Source organism: Notamacropus eugenii, chromosome 3 (assembly GCF_028372415.1).
Source record: "Notamacropus eugenii isolate mMacEug1 chromosome 3, mMacEug1.pri_v2, whole genome shotgun sequence".
Taxonomy (NCBI): domain Eukaryota; kingdom Metazoa; phylum Chordata; class Mammalia; order Diprotodontia; family Macropodidae; genus Notamacropus; species Notamacropus eugenii.
The window spans coordinates 215,754,068-215,771,175 of NC_092874.1; the positions used below are offsets into that span (position 1 = coordinate 215,754,068).

Here is a 17,108-nt window from a genome sequence, read left to right on the forward strand (position 1 = left end):
TTAAGATACAGCCTGCATTCACTAGATAGTAGGGTGAGCACCCCCTTAGATTATCTGTGTTTGAAATTTAAAATGGGTAATTTTAATTTTAAAAGGTTCTCTTTCTGTCTTTTGATTATGAATTTTGGAGATGGAATCTCTGAGTACTTCCTTGAAATAAATTTTTTTTAAGCCAACAGACCAAGAGGCCCAGAACTGTAGCCTGCAAGGGCTGATGAGAGAAAGCTACATTTTATTTTTGCTAGACAAATTACCATCTAAAGTGACATTAAATAGCTACTTAAAGTCACATGGTAAAAGGGATTTTTTGTTTTGTGTATGAAGAAATGAAGACAAGAGGAAAAGCCAGTGCCAGTATGAGGCAGGTGAGTAAATTCCTTGAATGCATTTTCATGAGAATACTTAGAGGGAGCAGAACTCTTGGAGATCAAACCATAGAAGCCTGGTAAAATCCTGAGAGATAAGGCTGGGTAGAAACTGGAAAAACTATAGGGAAAAAATATATGTATTGTCCAGAGAAGAGATGGGACCTTGTCTATTTTAGTCAGATGCATAGTTTAAACTTGATTTGTAGATCCAAAGTCTGTACTGGTGAGAGGGCTTTCAAATACACACTGCCTTCATGGTTTAGATCTTTCCTTTCCTTTCACAGTCCTGAATTGTGATCAGGTTGTGGGATGTGAGGGGTGAATTAACATTCTTTAGAATGTGTTTTAAGGGAGATTTAGAAAAACCAATGGATGAGCTGAGGGGAGACCAACCAGCTCCATCCCCACCCCTACCCTAACCCCAGCCACATGGCAAACTTTAACTCTTGTGTAAATAGAAAAGATTAAGAAGGAACATTTTTGTAATTTGATATGAAAGCCAATACAGACAACTGCGTAAAGTTAAGAGAGATTTGATAAGTAAGGTGTTGCTAAGTGTGACAATTAAAATCTCTTGTATATTACCACTTTTAACAATCTTTTGCAGTGGATTAGCTGGAAATAGAGGCTCCATAATATGAAATGCTTGGAACAAATACCTCTTGTATAACATATAATACTAAATCATTGAAATTGTAAATTAAGGTTCTTTGGGATATTATTTGGAAAATAAATCTGGTCTCATTTTAAGTGAAATTTATTATTATCTGCTATTATACTGTATGGGTCAGGAAGTTTGTTAGTAAGCCAAGTTACCCCAGTTATCTGATTTTTAACGTGTTAAAGACAAGCGCCTAATGTTAATTTGATAATTCATTGTTTTAGAAATATTGTTAGAAAAGTTTGCTCTTCTTCAATTCCTTTGGGTTATGGGTTTACTTGTTAAAATACCAGTGTAAATGTTAAAAAAAAAATCAGTAGCAGATTAGTAACTGAGTTAGTGTCAATATTTTAAGATAATCAGGATCTAGCCTCATGCTTAGGTCAAAGTACAATGTTTTGACTTCAGTTAAAAACTAGAAATTGCAAAGAAAAAGATTTTTAGAAATTAGTGTTTTATCTGCTTCAGTCTAAGAGTAAGTTTAGATAATCATCTGGTTAATTGTGTTCACCAGCTTTCAGGATAATCTGTAGTAAGCCCATATTAAATATAACACTATACAAATATTGGTAGTGGTGATCAGCTGGTCATCAGGAAGCTCATAGCTCTTCTCCAGGGAAGAGGAAGAAGCACCAGTGGTCATCTCCTCCTCGAAGTCCAGGGCAATGTAGCACAGCTTCTCCTTGATGTCGTGAACAATTTCCCTTTCAGCTATGGTAGTGACACTATACCTTCTTTCTGTCAGTATCTTCACGAGGTAGTCTGTCAGGTCATGGCCAGTCAAGTCTAGATGAAGGATGGCATGGGGAAAGGCATAACCCTCCTAGATGGGCACAATGTGGGTGACACGGTCACCAGACTCCATAACAATACCAGTGGTATGACCAGAGGCATATGGAGACAATGCAGCCTGAATAGCAACATACATGACTGGGGTGTTGAAAGTCTCCAACATGATCTGTGTCATCTTCTCTCTGTTGGCCTTAGGGTTTAATGTAGCTTCTGTAAGCTGAACAAGGGCTACATTAAGTTCGTTGTAGAAGGTATGATGGCAGATTTTCTCTATGTTATCCCAGTTGGTAACAATGCCATATCCAATGGGATACTTCAGAGTCAGGATACCTCTCTTGCTCTGGGCCTCATCACCAACCTAACTGTCCTTTTGCCCCATTCCCACCATGGCACACTGGTGTCTTGGGCATCCATCAATAAAGGGAACACAACCCAAAGAGCATCATCCCCAGCAAAACCAGTTTTGTACATGCCAGAGCCAGTGTAGATGACAAGAACGGCAATTTCTTCTTCCAGTCTTGTTTAATCTAAGGCTACACACCGTCCTAGTCTGAGAATTTAGAGCTGGGGGAAGGGAGGAGGCAAAAAAAGGGGGTACATCCAAAGTACCCTACAGTAAGTGCTACTGGTTACCACTGAGTGAGCCAATTTAGTTTTGGTAAATTCCAGTTTTAAAGATTTATTTTTGCTTTAAAGTCGATTAATAGAGAACTGCCAGTTTAGAGGTTTCCAACCAATTTACCATCATGAAAATTTAGTGATTATCTTTTTAGTATTAGAATAAATTTTTAAGCTGTTCTTTAAGAAAGAAGAATACTTTTAGGAAGAAATACTTAAGGAAAAAAATTTTTGTGTATATGTTTAAGTAAAATATTTTTATATGATTTTTAGATCTGATAAATTTTATTTATAAGAATAAGCTGCAAGTGGAAAGATCTTGCTATTTTAATCTGAATTTGTAGTCATTCCATGACCTAAGCAAGAGTTAAATCAATGCTTCAACTTGTCATATGTATACGATTCAGTTTCTGGAGTATCTCATTCTTTCAGAAAGATATGAGTATAATTAGACAAAGGTAAAGAAGCTTATAAAATAAAGATATGAATCTATGACATTGTGAGGTTAAAATCAGGAACCTCTTTTGTTTTTGTTTTAAAGAACAGTATATCAGTACAGTCAGTCATGTTAGTGGAGAGTAGTAACTTATGAGCTACCTTGTGTTACCTTAATGGGAAATCTGATTTTACTTATGTTTGCTGTTTAATCTGGGATTAGAATCTGTATGTAGTACATGTCCTGAAATGCATGCAAACTAGTTAAGAGTCACCTTATAGACGTTCCTATTATTTAAAGGGATTCTGGGAACAGTGGTATATATTTATATCTATTTGAACATGGTTAATAACTGAAAATGTTTTAGTTTGGGACTATTTGGGACTATTATATTTTCCCATCCCATTCCAAATCTTTTGTCATTTGTTATTAAGCATCTTAAAGCAAAATCATTTGTGTAATGCTGAACTTGGAATGAAAAAACATCTACTTACCATGAGTACTAGTTATATCAAGATAAGTTTTGATTTTTCATTTTCATGATGAACCTCTCACTGTTACCAAGGTTTTTCCCTTTTTTGATTTCCTCATCCAGAAATCAACCAGTGTGGTAAATCTTACCCAAATTCAAAGACATACCCAGTTACATCTACTTGAAGCACTGATTATTAGAATTTGTGACTTAAAACCTTATGGGACTATAACTGTTATTATTCTGAATCTGACTTTAGGTATGGTCATCAAGGAAATGCTGTTACCATGAACTGCAGGAAGAGATCTTATGGGAAAGGTTGGGAGAATGACTCTTAGCATGGACTGAGGTAGGATTATCCTGACTCAGTTCCCCCCCAGTATTATGTTTCCTCTTGAATGGAAAATATCCCATGTGCCTGACTTCAAACCTGGCTCAGTGAAACTGACTGTCTATATAACTTTGGCCTGGAACTGACATCAAGACAAGGGAACATTTTCCCTTATTGTATAGCTAAGTGTTCAATTTTTCTTTTATAGCAAATTTCTATAATTATGTTAGGGGCTAAATATAAAAACAACTAAGCAGATCTTTTCAGGTCTAAGACTTGAGCTATTTGGTTTAGAATTTTAGTTCTTTCTGTCTTCCAAACAAGTAAGTATTTAGCCTTGCCATTTGTTTGTTACTAGTTTTATGTTCCTATGTAGTTAAGGTCCTTTAGTTTATCTTAATGTTATGGGGATAATTAAGCAAATGATGCAGAGATTTATGAAACCAGTATATAATTCTATTATTTAGTGAGGTTAATATCATAACTGTCTCAGTTCTGTATTAATGAAAAGAATAGGATTACAATTAGTTATCTCAAGAGAAGAATGGCTTGTGGTTTATCTTATAAATGACTTAAAGAGAGATCCACTTTTACTAGAGATTATTTCTGTAAACATGACTAGAAGTTGAAAATGTTTTATTATAAACAACTGATGTAATAAGAGCTGCTCTTAAATTATGTACTTATACATTCCTTCCTAACATCTTTTTTTCATAATTGAAGTTAATCTGACAACTTTTAAATGAATTCATTTTTGTATTGGAGTTCATCTTCTTATAAAAAGTGTTCTGTTGTTAATTCCTTAGCAGAATCTCATCCTCCTGATACAGAAAGGAACAATGCCAAGTATAAAAATTGGGTTTTAATTTTAGATTTGTATCTGAGTTTCTTAGATATAGCAACATGACAATTGGCTAACCTAAAAATCATAAATTCTTTGGTCAAAAAGGTTCTAAATTTGACTTTCTAATAATTGGAACATAAGGTTTGAGATAATTTTCACGAATTGACCTGGTTATTGGCAAAGTAAAATTAAAATTGTGTGAAGACTAATTTTGTAGGAGTTTTTTTAGGTGGAGAAGAGGATCTCTACAAGTGATCTGAACCTAATAAGCCTGTCAACTGGAAACTGCTCTGAAGACCACATCCAAATCAGAAGGTTGCATCAGATGGTGTCCTGAATGAGACAGCTGTATGAGATAAGACTTCTTAACCCTAAATGGATGATTTTATGTTACTGTTTACTTTTTCCCTATGCATCTTTTATCTATAAGGTCTACTTAACAGAGGAGATTGCCCCTTTGGTTTTGTCAGTACAGTTGATCTCTTTCCCTTTTCCTCTCATAAGCCCTATAATTGAGAAATCTTGTTAAAGTGTTTGTAGGATCAATTAGTGATTCATTGAGGAAATTTTGACTCTCAGAATCAGATGGGGGAATGAAAGAAATGATTGTTTCTCTGTCATATTAATAACTAATTATTGAAACAGGACCAAGGTTTTTCCTCCTTTTTTATTTCTTCATCCAGAAATCAACCAATGTGGGAAATCTCTCTCAAAGACTTACCCAGACTAAAGATCTCATGAAAAACAGTAAAAGAAATTCTAAGTTTCCACTAATGGATAGATTCTTGTTCATTGTGTTTACTCAGAAAGATCTGGGAAAATGCAGATTCTTTCTTTTATCAGACAGGTGATATGGAAATTGATAAGTTTTTTTGACCAAAATGTGGATGATTCAAGTCACATACTCCAAAGAATTTCATTTTAATATAGCCTACCTTTCATCATAATATTCATTTTCTTTCTTCTTTTATTTTTTTTTAACATTTAATTTATTTATTTTTCAGTTCTTAACATTCACTTCCATAAGAATTTGAATTCAAAATTTTCTCCCCATCTCTCCCCACCCCCTCCCCAGGACAGCATGCACTCCATTCCCTGCTTCCTCCAGTCTGTCCTTCCTTCTATAACCCACCCTTCTTTTATCCCCCTTCCCCTCTATTTTGCTGTAGGGTAAAATAGATTTCTATACTCCATTGTCTGTATAGCTTAATTTCCAGTTGCATGCTAAAACAATTTTTACCAATTTTTAAAGTTTTGAGTTCCATATTTTCTCCTTCCCTCCCTCCCCCCCCCCCATTGAGAAAACAAACAATTCAGTATAGGTCTTATATGTATAACAATGCAAAGCACTTCCATAATAGCTACGTTGTAAAAGACTTAACCACATTTTCCTCTGTTCTATCCTGCCCTTCATTTATTCCATTCTCTCCCTTGACTGGTCCTCCTATAATAGTGTTTGCTTCTGATTATCCCTTTCCCCAATTTGCTGTCCCTTCTATTATCTTCTCTCTCGTATCCTCTTCCCCCCTGCTTTCCTGCAGGGTAAAATAGATTGCCATATCCACTTGAATGTGTTATTCCCTCCTTAAGCCAAATCCCATGAAAGTAAGGCTCAATTATTTCCTTTCATCTCCCCCCACCTTTCCTTCCATTGCAGAAGCTCTTTCTTCCCTCTTGTATGTGAGATGATTTGCTACATCTACCTCTCCCTTTCTCTTACTCCTAGTACATTCCATTCAACAGAATATTTTTTTTTTTAGGTATTTTCCCTTCATATTCAGCTCACCCTGTGCCTTCTGTCTATGTACATACACACACGCACACACACACACACACACACATATATACACATATCCATATATACACACATACACACATACACACATGTACATGTACCTATCTACACATATATAATATACATACACAGACATACCCATACACACCTACATATATATATATATGTGTGTGTGTGCGTGTGTGTATTTCTCTAACTACCCTAATACTGAAATAGGTCTCATGAATTACAAGTAACATCTTTCCATGTAGAAATGTAAACAGTTCACCTTTAATGAGTTCCTTAAGGTTTTTCTGTCCTGCTTACATTTTCATGTTTCTCTGGATTCTTGTATTTGAAAGTCAAATTTTCTAATCAGCTTTAGCCTTTTCAACAAGAATGCTTGAAAGTCCTCTATTTCATTGAAATTCCATTTTTCCCCCTGAAGTATTATACTCAGTTTTGCTGGGTAGGTGAGTCTTGCTTTTAATCCTATCTCCTTTGACCTCTGGAATATCATATTCCAAGCCCTTCTATCACTTAGTGTAGAAGCTGCTAAATCCTGTGTTATCCTGATTATATTTCCACAATACTTGAATTGTTTCTTTCTAGCTACTTATAACATTTTCTTCTTGACCTGAGAACTCTGGGATTTGGCTACAATATTCCAAAGTGTTTTCCTTTTGGGATCTCTTTCAGGAGGTGATCAGTGAATTCCTTCCATTTCTATTTTATCCTCTGGTTTTAGAATATCAGGGCGGTTTTCCTTGATAATTTCTTGGAAGATGATGTCTAGGCTCTTTTTTTGATCACGGTTTTCAGCTAGACCAACAATTTTTAAATTATCTCTCCTGGATCTATTTTCCAGGTCAGTGGTTTTTCCAATGAGATATTTCACATTGTCTTCTATTTTTTCATTCTTTTGGTTTTGTTTTATAATTTCTCGATTTCTCATAAAGTCACTAGCTTCCATCTGCTCTATTCTAATTTTTAAAGAACTATTTGCTTTAGTGAGATTTTGAACCTCCTTTTCCATTTGGCTAATTCTGCTTTTTAAGGCATTCTTCTCTTCATTGGCTTTTTGGATTTCTTTTGCCATTTGGGTTAGTCTATTTTTAAAGGTGTTATTTTCTTCAGCATTTTTTAGGGTCTCTTTTAGCAAACTGTTGACTCACTTTTCATGATTTTTTTGCATCCCTCTCATTTCTCTTCCCAACCCCCACCTCTCTTACTTGATTTTCAAAATCCTTTTTGAGCTCTTCCATGGCCTGAGACCATTGTATTTTTTTTGGAGACTTTGGAGACTTTGGAGACATAGAAGCCTTGACTTTGATATTGTCCTCTGATGGTATGCTTTGTTCTTTCCCTTTGAAAGGATGGAAGAAAATACCTTTTCACCAAGAAAGTAACCTTCTATAGTCTCATTTCCCCCCCCTTTTTTGGGCACTTTCCAAGCCAGTTACTTGACTTTTGAGTCCTTTGTCAAGTGGAGGGTATACTCTAAGGACCTGTAAGTTCTCAGTTCCTCCAAGGTGACACAATCAAAGGAGAGGAGTTTATTTCTTTCTTGGCCTGCACTCTGGTCTGGGAGCAGCAAGCACTCTTTTCTGCCCTGGAACTGCAAGTAGGATTCTCTCTCCAGAGCCTCCACCAGCTCCACCACACCAGGTTCCTCCAGGACCACCACTCAGGACTGAGACTCAGATCAGCTCCTCGATTCCCCCAGGGTCTTTAGACCAGGACTTCAAAAATGGATGCTGCTAGGAGAGTGACTGTTGCCACCCTGGGGCTGGGGCCAGACCACATTCCCTTCTCACCCAGGTGAAAGAATTTTCTCATCTACCTTTGAAGCTATATTTGGTGTTTGTGGGTTGAGAAATCTGGGAACCGCAGCTGCTACCCATGATTCCTTGAATCCTTGAAGCCTGCTCCAGTCCTGTCTGTGCTGTGCCTAGTGCCAAGGCTGTGCTGCACTCCACTCTGAGCCTGGCGTGATAGACCATTCCTGTCAGCCTCCCAAGCTGTCTTGGGCTGGAAATCTCTTTCATTCTGTCATTTTGTGGCTTCTGCTGCTCTAGAATTTGTTTAGAGTAATTTTTTACAGGTATTTTATGGGCTGTGTGGGGAGGTCCCCCCTACAGTTCCATCCTTCTACTCCACCATCTTGGCTCTGCCCCCTCATTTTCTCTTATTACTTGTTGACCAATAAGAGTTGAGGGCCACCTCAGGAACACCAACTCTTCCAAGGGTATAACAAACTGTAAGTCCACTACCACTGAAGGTCTTTGGTATTTGAAAGGACCACTGACCTTTTTTTATTAATATACATTCTAGCCTTATTAATAAAATTATTAAATTACCCAGAAATTATGCCTCTCAAACTTTTTGAAGACTACACATTCAAAGACCAGCGTCAACTACAGAGGTCTAATAATGAAACATGCTACCCACCTCCTGACTGAGAAGCCATGAAGTCAAGGTATAGAATGAGACATACATTTTTAGACATGGCAAAAGTGGATTTGTTTCCCTTGTCTATACTTATTTATTAAATGAATTGTTTTTATTTCTCTTTTTAATGCAGGGTTTGGAGAGGGAAGGGGACTTCCATTGTATGTGAAAATGTTTTTATTTTTGGTATTTATTAAATTTAGAATTTTTAAAAAATTAACTAAAAGTGTCACATAGTTTTCCAAAGACAATGTCTCTTTCCCCAAACTATTCAGTTCTGGACCCAGCTTATTGTCTATGTACAGACTTGTATGTCCAAGTTATATACACTGATGGACCAACTCTCTGGGTTATCCATCAAATTTCATATACATAGCCTGGACAACAAATATTCTTCAATAACTCAAATTTTCCTCCATAAGTAGTTAGGCTGAATTCTTCTGATTGATTATACATCTCTTTCAGGTAATTCTAAACTACTGCAGGGACTGATGCAATCAGTACAATGTGGTGATTAATACATTCATCACAAACAGTATCTGCTTGTCCTCTATCATAATGGCAAAAAGCTTTCCTGAGTATATGCCTCTCTATTTAATGCCTGGTTTGATATTACAGTGATCAAAGGGTAAAAACTGTCTGTAATATCTCTTAGGAAATTTTGTATGGCCACATAGGTATATATTAGGGGCAGCAAGGTGGCATAGTTGATTGAGCACTGGAATCAGGAAGTTTCATCTTTATAAGTTCAAATTCAGCCTCAGACACTTATTAGCTGTGTGGCCCTAGGTAAGTCACTTAACCTGATTTGCTTCAGTTTCTTCATCTGTAAAATGAGCTAGAGTAGGAAATAGCAAACCACTCCAGTATCTTTACCAAGCAAACCCCCGAAAGGGGGAGTCATGAAGAGTTGGACACAACTGAAATAATTGAACAACCACAATATACATGTATAGGAAATACCTGGTTGGAGAAAGCCAAAGACAGTTTTAAGCTCTCCTCCCCCAAGTAAATTTCTTAAAATAGTCAAGCAATACAATGGGACTTTTGTACTCTCTATACTTTTCAGTCAATTGTATAATTCTGTATCATAGAATATAATTTATGAAAGCCTGTCTGTTTGCTTTTCATATCTTTATCAATGATGCCCTTGATTTATATGTAAACATATTTTTATAGAGATAGGAAAGCAGGCATAGAGATTGGTACTTATTAATATTTTCTGGGGTCACATTTTTTTGGTTGTAACAAGGTCCATTTATTTTTTCCCATCAGGAGTTTGGTTTTTTTTGAGATATCTTTCAGATATCTCAAGAATCAATCCCTCAGCTCCCTCAATATTGTTTTTTCTCTATTGTGAACCTGTTCTGTTATCATCATGTTCTGCATTCCGTATGAAATATGTTGATTCTGTTAGTCCGAAAATAATGGTCTGACTGTCATTGATAGAGAGGTTATAGAAGTCTTTACAAATAATTTCTTTTTCATGTTTTGCAGGGGATCAATTCATTGACCTCCTTCTGGTTTCAGCCTTAAATATCTTTGGAGAGAAAGCTTAACTGAATTTCTTACCAAGTTTTCTGTAAATTTGTCTTTTTGTCTATGTCTTCTTGCTATTTTTACTTTTCATAATTTCCTGTCATCATCTTTGCTTAAGATCTTGAAAATGAGTTTATATTCTAACCAGGTACTGCCTTTTGCTTCTATCTACTAGACTAGAGCAGTAAGTGTTAGGGGGCTACAATGCTTTCTATATGGTTCTATCTTCCTCATGGTAATGTCTAGATTTATGTTGGTTATATTTTCTTAGGAAATGGTAATAGTCTTTATCCAAGTCCATCCTTTTATTTATTTTTCAATACAATAGAATGTGCTCACCATAAGCCTGGGAAGGGAAATTGATTTCCCTGGCCCTAGCTCATCAATCTACCAGTATTTGCAATAGTTGATAATCCTGGACACCTTCTGTTTTCTTCTTGTTTCTGTCCCTATCTCTGCTCAACAAGTCTAAGTCTGAACTAATTATTATAAGTCTAAATTCTCTATTCTTACAAACTACCCTATTTCTGTCAAAGGCATCATCGTCCTTCCAGGACCTCGGGTTCATAATAACAGCATTAGATTGTTCTTTTCACGCTCCCTTACTCCATGTATCCAATCAGTGGCTGTTTCTACATTCACAACATTTCTCATATACTTACTACCTCTTCTCTCTTGCTTGCTTGACTTATTTTCTTTAAACTAAGCACCAGTGGAGAAATGACTTTAAAGTCAAAAGAGTCAGATTAGCACATGCTTATAAAAACAGCCAATCTAAATAAAAATGAATCTTTCTTTGTTATAGATGGTCGTGTTATTATTGTCGTTCAGTCCTGTTCCAGTCTTCATGACCCTATAGACCATACTATCCATGGTTTTATTGTGATTTTCTTTATTTTTTTTTTTTTTGACAAAGATACCACAGTAGTTTGCCATTTCCTTCTCTGGTGAATTTAGGCAAACAGAGGTTAAATGACTTTGCTCAAGGTCATACAGATACTAAGCGTCTCAGGCTGCTTTTGAATTCAGGTCTTCCTGAGTCCAGGTCCAGTGCTCTATCCACTGAACCACCTAGCTGCCTCCAAATGGTCAAGTAGGTTGGTTTAAAATAAGCAAGCAGAGGATAATAGTTTTCTATTGTTCTGGATGCAAAGGAAAAAATACACATTTTAAAATGATTTCAAGTCTCTTGGTTATTTGTCCAGTAATCTGTAGACTATACTGACTTGAAGCAGTTGTATTAAATGGATCATTGATAAGCAACATGTCTTTATTACCAAGTAAGTAATTTGCAAAGCATTTGCATAAATGTTGAGCATGGGCAATAATTTAACTCCTCTATTATCACCTTGGAAATTAAATAAGGCAACACTAATTTCATGGGTAAGGTTGAAAATAAGTTTCTGATTTTTAGACAAATTCATAATTTTCACATTATTTTTAGGGTCTTTATCATCATATGCAAAATAAGTCTATTTTACTTTTAAAATCATGGATATGGAATTTGTTTTTTCATTAGCATCACAAATAACTCATTGCTAGCCAATTCCCAAAATAATGAGTTCAAGACACCTTCTCTATCCATCATATGCAATCTAGTGTACACATCTAAGACTGTACCATTGCCTGAAGTATAGCTCACACAGTGGTTATATTTTTAAATAATCTCTGTTGAGGTCACTAACGTCATCATACTTATAACTACTCACTATATAGTGACACATAACTACACTTTATACAGTGCTTTCTTCACCATAACCTTTTAAGAGAGGTAGTAACATTATTATCTCTATTTTGTTGAAGTGGAAGCAGAGGGTCCAAGAAGTGGTCACAGCCTCAAAATGAGAGGTTTCATTGGAGAGGTATATATGGTATAATGGAAAGAATGCTAGCTTTGGAGTTAGGAAAAAAGATCTGAATTCAAATCTTGTCTCAGATACTTATTAGTTGGATGACACATTTATCAGAACAGTATTACAAATGCTGTTGTACTAATTATTACAGACAGGAGAAAAATAATGTTTTCTTGTCTAACTGGAGGCAAGATAGCTATTTGTCAAGGCTTTTGTAAGGATTATTCACACGTCAGGTAGGAGTTAGATTAGATGGTCTTCTTGCCAATTTGAGATGATATCATTTTATAATTGGAATACCTCAAAATGGACCTTTACCTAAAACCAAAAAGGGGAGACACTGAAGCAAGAATGTAAGAGAGACTGTATACCCCAGATTTCTATAATTTGATCTTTGGGTACAATTTAGAGAATACCACCAAGAATACTTTGAATTCACATTCCTATTTTATCATTATAACTTTTCATTTTCCTTCATCTTTGGCTTTTAGCATAAAAATACAAAATGAAAGTTTTCCCATTGAGGATGTTAAGAAAATTAATTAAAAAAACCACAGGAGCATTGACTCATGCATCATAGAATTTTAAAGTTGCAAGAGACAGAACTTATCTAGTTCAACCTTCATTTTATAGTTGAGAAAATAGGTTTTTGAGAAGTGATGTAATTTATGTATTTGTGTAATGGAATGATTCCTTACTGGTTACACTTGCTTGAATATTGATGTTGAGATAAAAGACAAGCAATTCCCTAGCACGAATCAGTTAGAATTTTACATTTAGTATCCTGTTGATGTTCTGGTAATAGACCTTCAATTAGCAAGGCCATCAACCTGCACTTTTGATTTAATCCATTAAGTTTGTGACTATCATCCTTCCAAATGAATTCATTTATCTTGAGAAGTTTGGGACACAATTACGTACCATGGACAACAAATCTCCTGAAGAGATTTCATTATTTGAATTAGCACTACAGTTTTCCATTAGGTCAAAGCCAATTACCATATTTTACATAATTATAACTTTGAATAGTTCAAATCTGAATTCATGAGACTACCTCAGGGAATTTACACTAATTGGGACCTGGCTATAGATGAAATCTGTTATGTAATCTCAACAAGGACCCCAGTGAAACAAGGCAATCTTTTTATACTTCCCCAGTTGATTGGTTGATTTCTGAGACACTCTATTTCGTGTCTGGCCTGAAGTCAGGAAGACTCATCTTCCTAGTTCCAGTCTGACCTCAGGCACTTACTAATTGTGTGACCCTGGGCAAGTCACTTAACGCTGTTTGCCTCAGTTCCTCATCTGTAAAATAAGCTGGAGAAGGAAATGCAAACCATTCCAGTATCTTTGCCAAGAAAACCCCAAATGGGATCACAAAGAGTAGGACACAGCTGAAACAACTCAACAATGACCACAAAATGCTTTGTATAGTGTCATGTCTATTTCATGTACTTTAATTGTGCCTGTGTTTCCCTTGTTTTCATTGGTACTGTAATGCTAGGAAAATTGTCCTTGTTTTAAAGTGCAGATATTTGTGTTTATGCTGTAGAGTTACAGGTTTTAAGCTTATTCCAGTAGATTTTTTTTTTTTGCAAGGGACTGTAAAAAGTTTAGACTCAGGAGAAGAATGAAGAACCTATGTCCATTCGGATTAGTTAGGATTCCCAAAGAACAGCCCTGTGACCTGTGTGTTGGGTATGTGGAGGGAAACGTGACTTCTGATTGAATGAGAGAATGCTAAGCTACAACACTTTGTACCTACATGAGTGGAAAAGAGATTTCTTGAGATGTAGGACTTTGAGAGAGGTAAATGCAGATTTAAAAATTGCAACTAGAAATGTGATTAATAAGAATGTATGTGTAGAACCCATATAAGATTACATGCTATCTCGAGGAGGGAGTAGGAAAGGAGGGGGAAAAATCTAAGACTTATGGAAGTGATTGTAGAAAACTGAAAACAAATTAATAAAAAAAAAAGAAACTGATGAATCAGAAAAAAAATTGCTACTAGAATGCTTTGAAGCCACAAGAATGTAAAATAAGCCAAGCTCCTCAAATGTCCTTAAACATTTGGAGCTTCCCATCCTAGAGACAGCTAAGAGCAGAACCATTCCCCCCCCCTCTCCCATTGTCTCTTCTTGGTGGAGGTGAAATTATATCTTACTCCTAGAGTGAGAGCTTATTTACCATTGTTTATTATTTGGTCTACATAACTTTTCTGATTTCTATTTACTTTTCGCTTTTATAAAGAAGTTTAATAGTTATTTGTAATGGTCATTTGTATAAACTCAGAAGAATAAGCTAAGTATTATCTATCTCCCCTTTGAGAATGATCAGTTGCGTGACTGTGGGCAAGTTACTTAACCCCTGCCTAAGTTTCTTCTACTGTAAAATAAGAATAATAATAATAGCATCTCCCCCGTAGGGTCATTGTGAGATATCCAATGAGATAATATAAAGTACATAGCACAATGCTTGGCACATAGTAGGCACATAATAAATGCTTATTCCCTTTCCTTCCCTATTTCCCTTTGAGAACAATCAGGAAAAGTGGTATTTGTTCTGGATCCAATACTCCTAGGGTATTGATATTTGAGTTATAGTGGACAGATATCGTCAGGACTCCCATGCCAAGACTAGCCCTCTCTTTTAATTCCTCTCTTTTTACTATTAGAAGATATCCTGTTTTCTAGAGCTAAGGTTCAGCAAGCAAGCTGTGCCCTGAGTTTGGCATAATCACAATCCTTTGCACTCACCTCTGGATGAATTCAGCCATAGCAAAATCCCAGAACTATTTCACACCAGCAGAAATGGCCTCTGAGCTCTGGCAAGCATTTATAAGACCTGTGTTTCGGTCATGAAGTCCTGCTATGAATCAAACTTGTTTCATCGTTGTTGTTAGCCCTTATTGTCAGGGCTGCAGCTTATTGCACAGTCATTGGTATGTGTATTGAGATTTGCCCACACTAAAGCAGATTTCCTGTTAGAGGAGGGTTCTGGCCCATGTGTCGAGTTTCTCCCTCCAATGGAATAAAGAAAATTTTTTGCTTATGCCCGCTGTTATCTCTTTGGTTTTATTTATTTATTTTTCAGAGTTAACTGTTATGATCATCTGTGTGAGCTCTTTGGTATTTTTAGAGTTAACAACAATTACAAAAACTCTGTGATTTATTGGTCATTTGTTGACAATATTTTAGCCTGACACCCTCTTTAGAGAGAGGTCAGGGCAGGTAACAAAACTACCAGATTCTCCCTATAAAAGCCAATTGCTCCTTATAAAGGCAGAAATCAGTTGTCCTTAGAAGTTGAGCTAGATCCCGGAACTGATATCTGTCCATATTACACATAAGCCACACTGTTTTTATAGTTAAGAGCAATCACACATATGTCTTGTGCTTGCATTTATTATTTATTTAGTCTGTCCTCTGCTCAACCGGGTTATATGGGTTTTGGGAAACATTATAAGTGATGGTTCACTCTGTAGACACTTGATCGTCAAGTATAGCTCAATATAGACCCCTTTTCTCTCTCTGCTTACAGTTCCTGATATATCGTTATTAGCATGTGTTTACTTATATCTTACATGGATACATTCAAATCATTCAATAGAAGATATTGAGCACATTCTTTCCACTTCAGTTCATCTCCTACCTCATTACAATCCAGAAGTTATGACAGATACCTGTTGTGCCATTTTCTACCTCATGGATAATTCCAATGGCTGGATTGAACTGGTTGTGAAAATGGGAGTTGATGCCATAGAGAGTGAAACTTGTAGGATCTGGTGAATTATTAGTAGTTACTCCTTCCTAGCAGAAAAATTGTTGCTGGGACATATGAGCAAACTCAGACTGTAATGGACTCATCCCCAAAACCAACATCCAGAAGGAGGCTGCTATCAGAACCAACCAAACTGTTTATTACAGACAATTTCCTTACCTGCTTGGAATTTGGTCAAAGTGTCTCAATGTCACAGAAAGGACCTTTATCAGTCGTCACAAAATATCCAAGTGGGGGAACAACTGAATACATTTTGTCTTTTGTCCAAAATGACATTCTGAAACCTATAATCAACCTCTTAACTGCAAAAGATAGAAAAATTGTTCTGGTTATTTGGGATGCAATTTCAAACATTTTTCTGGCTGCTGAAAAACTTAATAAATCTGAAAAACTGTGTATCCTAATTGAAGAATGTAGAGGACTAGACATAATTGAAGTTGTCTACTTCCATGAGAATGAAATATTATATAAGGCTTCCTCAAGTTTATATGAAAAGCATTTCTTTGCAGAGAAATACCAGAATGTTGTATTGGAATTTCCTTCTGTCATAGGTTCACTATCAGGATTCCCTCCTCTATGTAAATCAGACTGTGAGTTTTTGTTGTTTTTTCCCCCTAAAAGGCAAGTAAGCTGTTCCCAAGATTTGATTGACTCAACCTGCTACAGCTTAAGCCACATTTTCAGTGATGCAGCTTCCTGGTGGCCTGTGATTATATTGCCATGGCTTTCTGGTCACCTAAAGGCATAAAAAGTCAAGTGTCAGGGCTCTTCAGACTTGGAAGATGTCCCAAGACTATTCGTGTCACCACTGAACAAGTACCCTTCTATCAATTCACAGAGTATCTATCTGACTTCAAACTTGTCATTTGGAATTGTAACAGCTTCCTGATTGTTCTTCATGTTTCTAGTTTCCTTTCATTCATCCTCCTTACCAGAAGTGTCAAACACAGAAAACTTTGGAACCAGATTAAAATTTAAATAGGAAATGTTTAACAAAACAAATAAAAAATACAATTACACACAGATACTGTTAATTTGAGGTTTTCTAAGTCAATGTGTGGCCTGTAGGATATTTGACATTACCATTCCATATATAAGCCAAAATAATCTTCCAAGACCCAGGTCTGACAATTTCATTATACTATTTAAAAACCTTTAGTCACAAACTACTCAGTTTGTCATTTCA

The 17,108-nt window shown here is 36.0% G+C and overlaps 1 long non-coding RNA gene and 1 pseudogene across 1 annotated transcript; both read left to right on the top strand.

The window, feature by feature from the left end:
• Positions 1-279: 279 nt before the first annotated feature.
• Positions 280-5,125, top strand: LOC140531364 (uncharacterized). Its single transcript, XR_011976332.1, has 3 exons — positions 280-365; positions 3,607-3,696; positions 4,752-5,125. It is a non-coding gene; the product is annotated as an uncharacterized lncRNA (long non-coding RNA).
• A 6,425-nt stretch (positions 5,126-11,550) lies between these two features.
• Positions 11,551-16,670, top strand: LOC140531960 (importin subunit alpha-1-like; annotated as a pseudogene).
• The last annotated feature ends 438 nt before the right edge of the window (positions 16,671-17,108 follow it).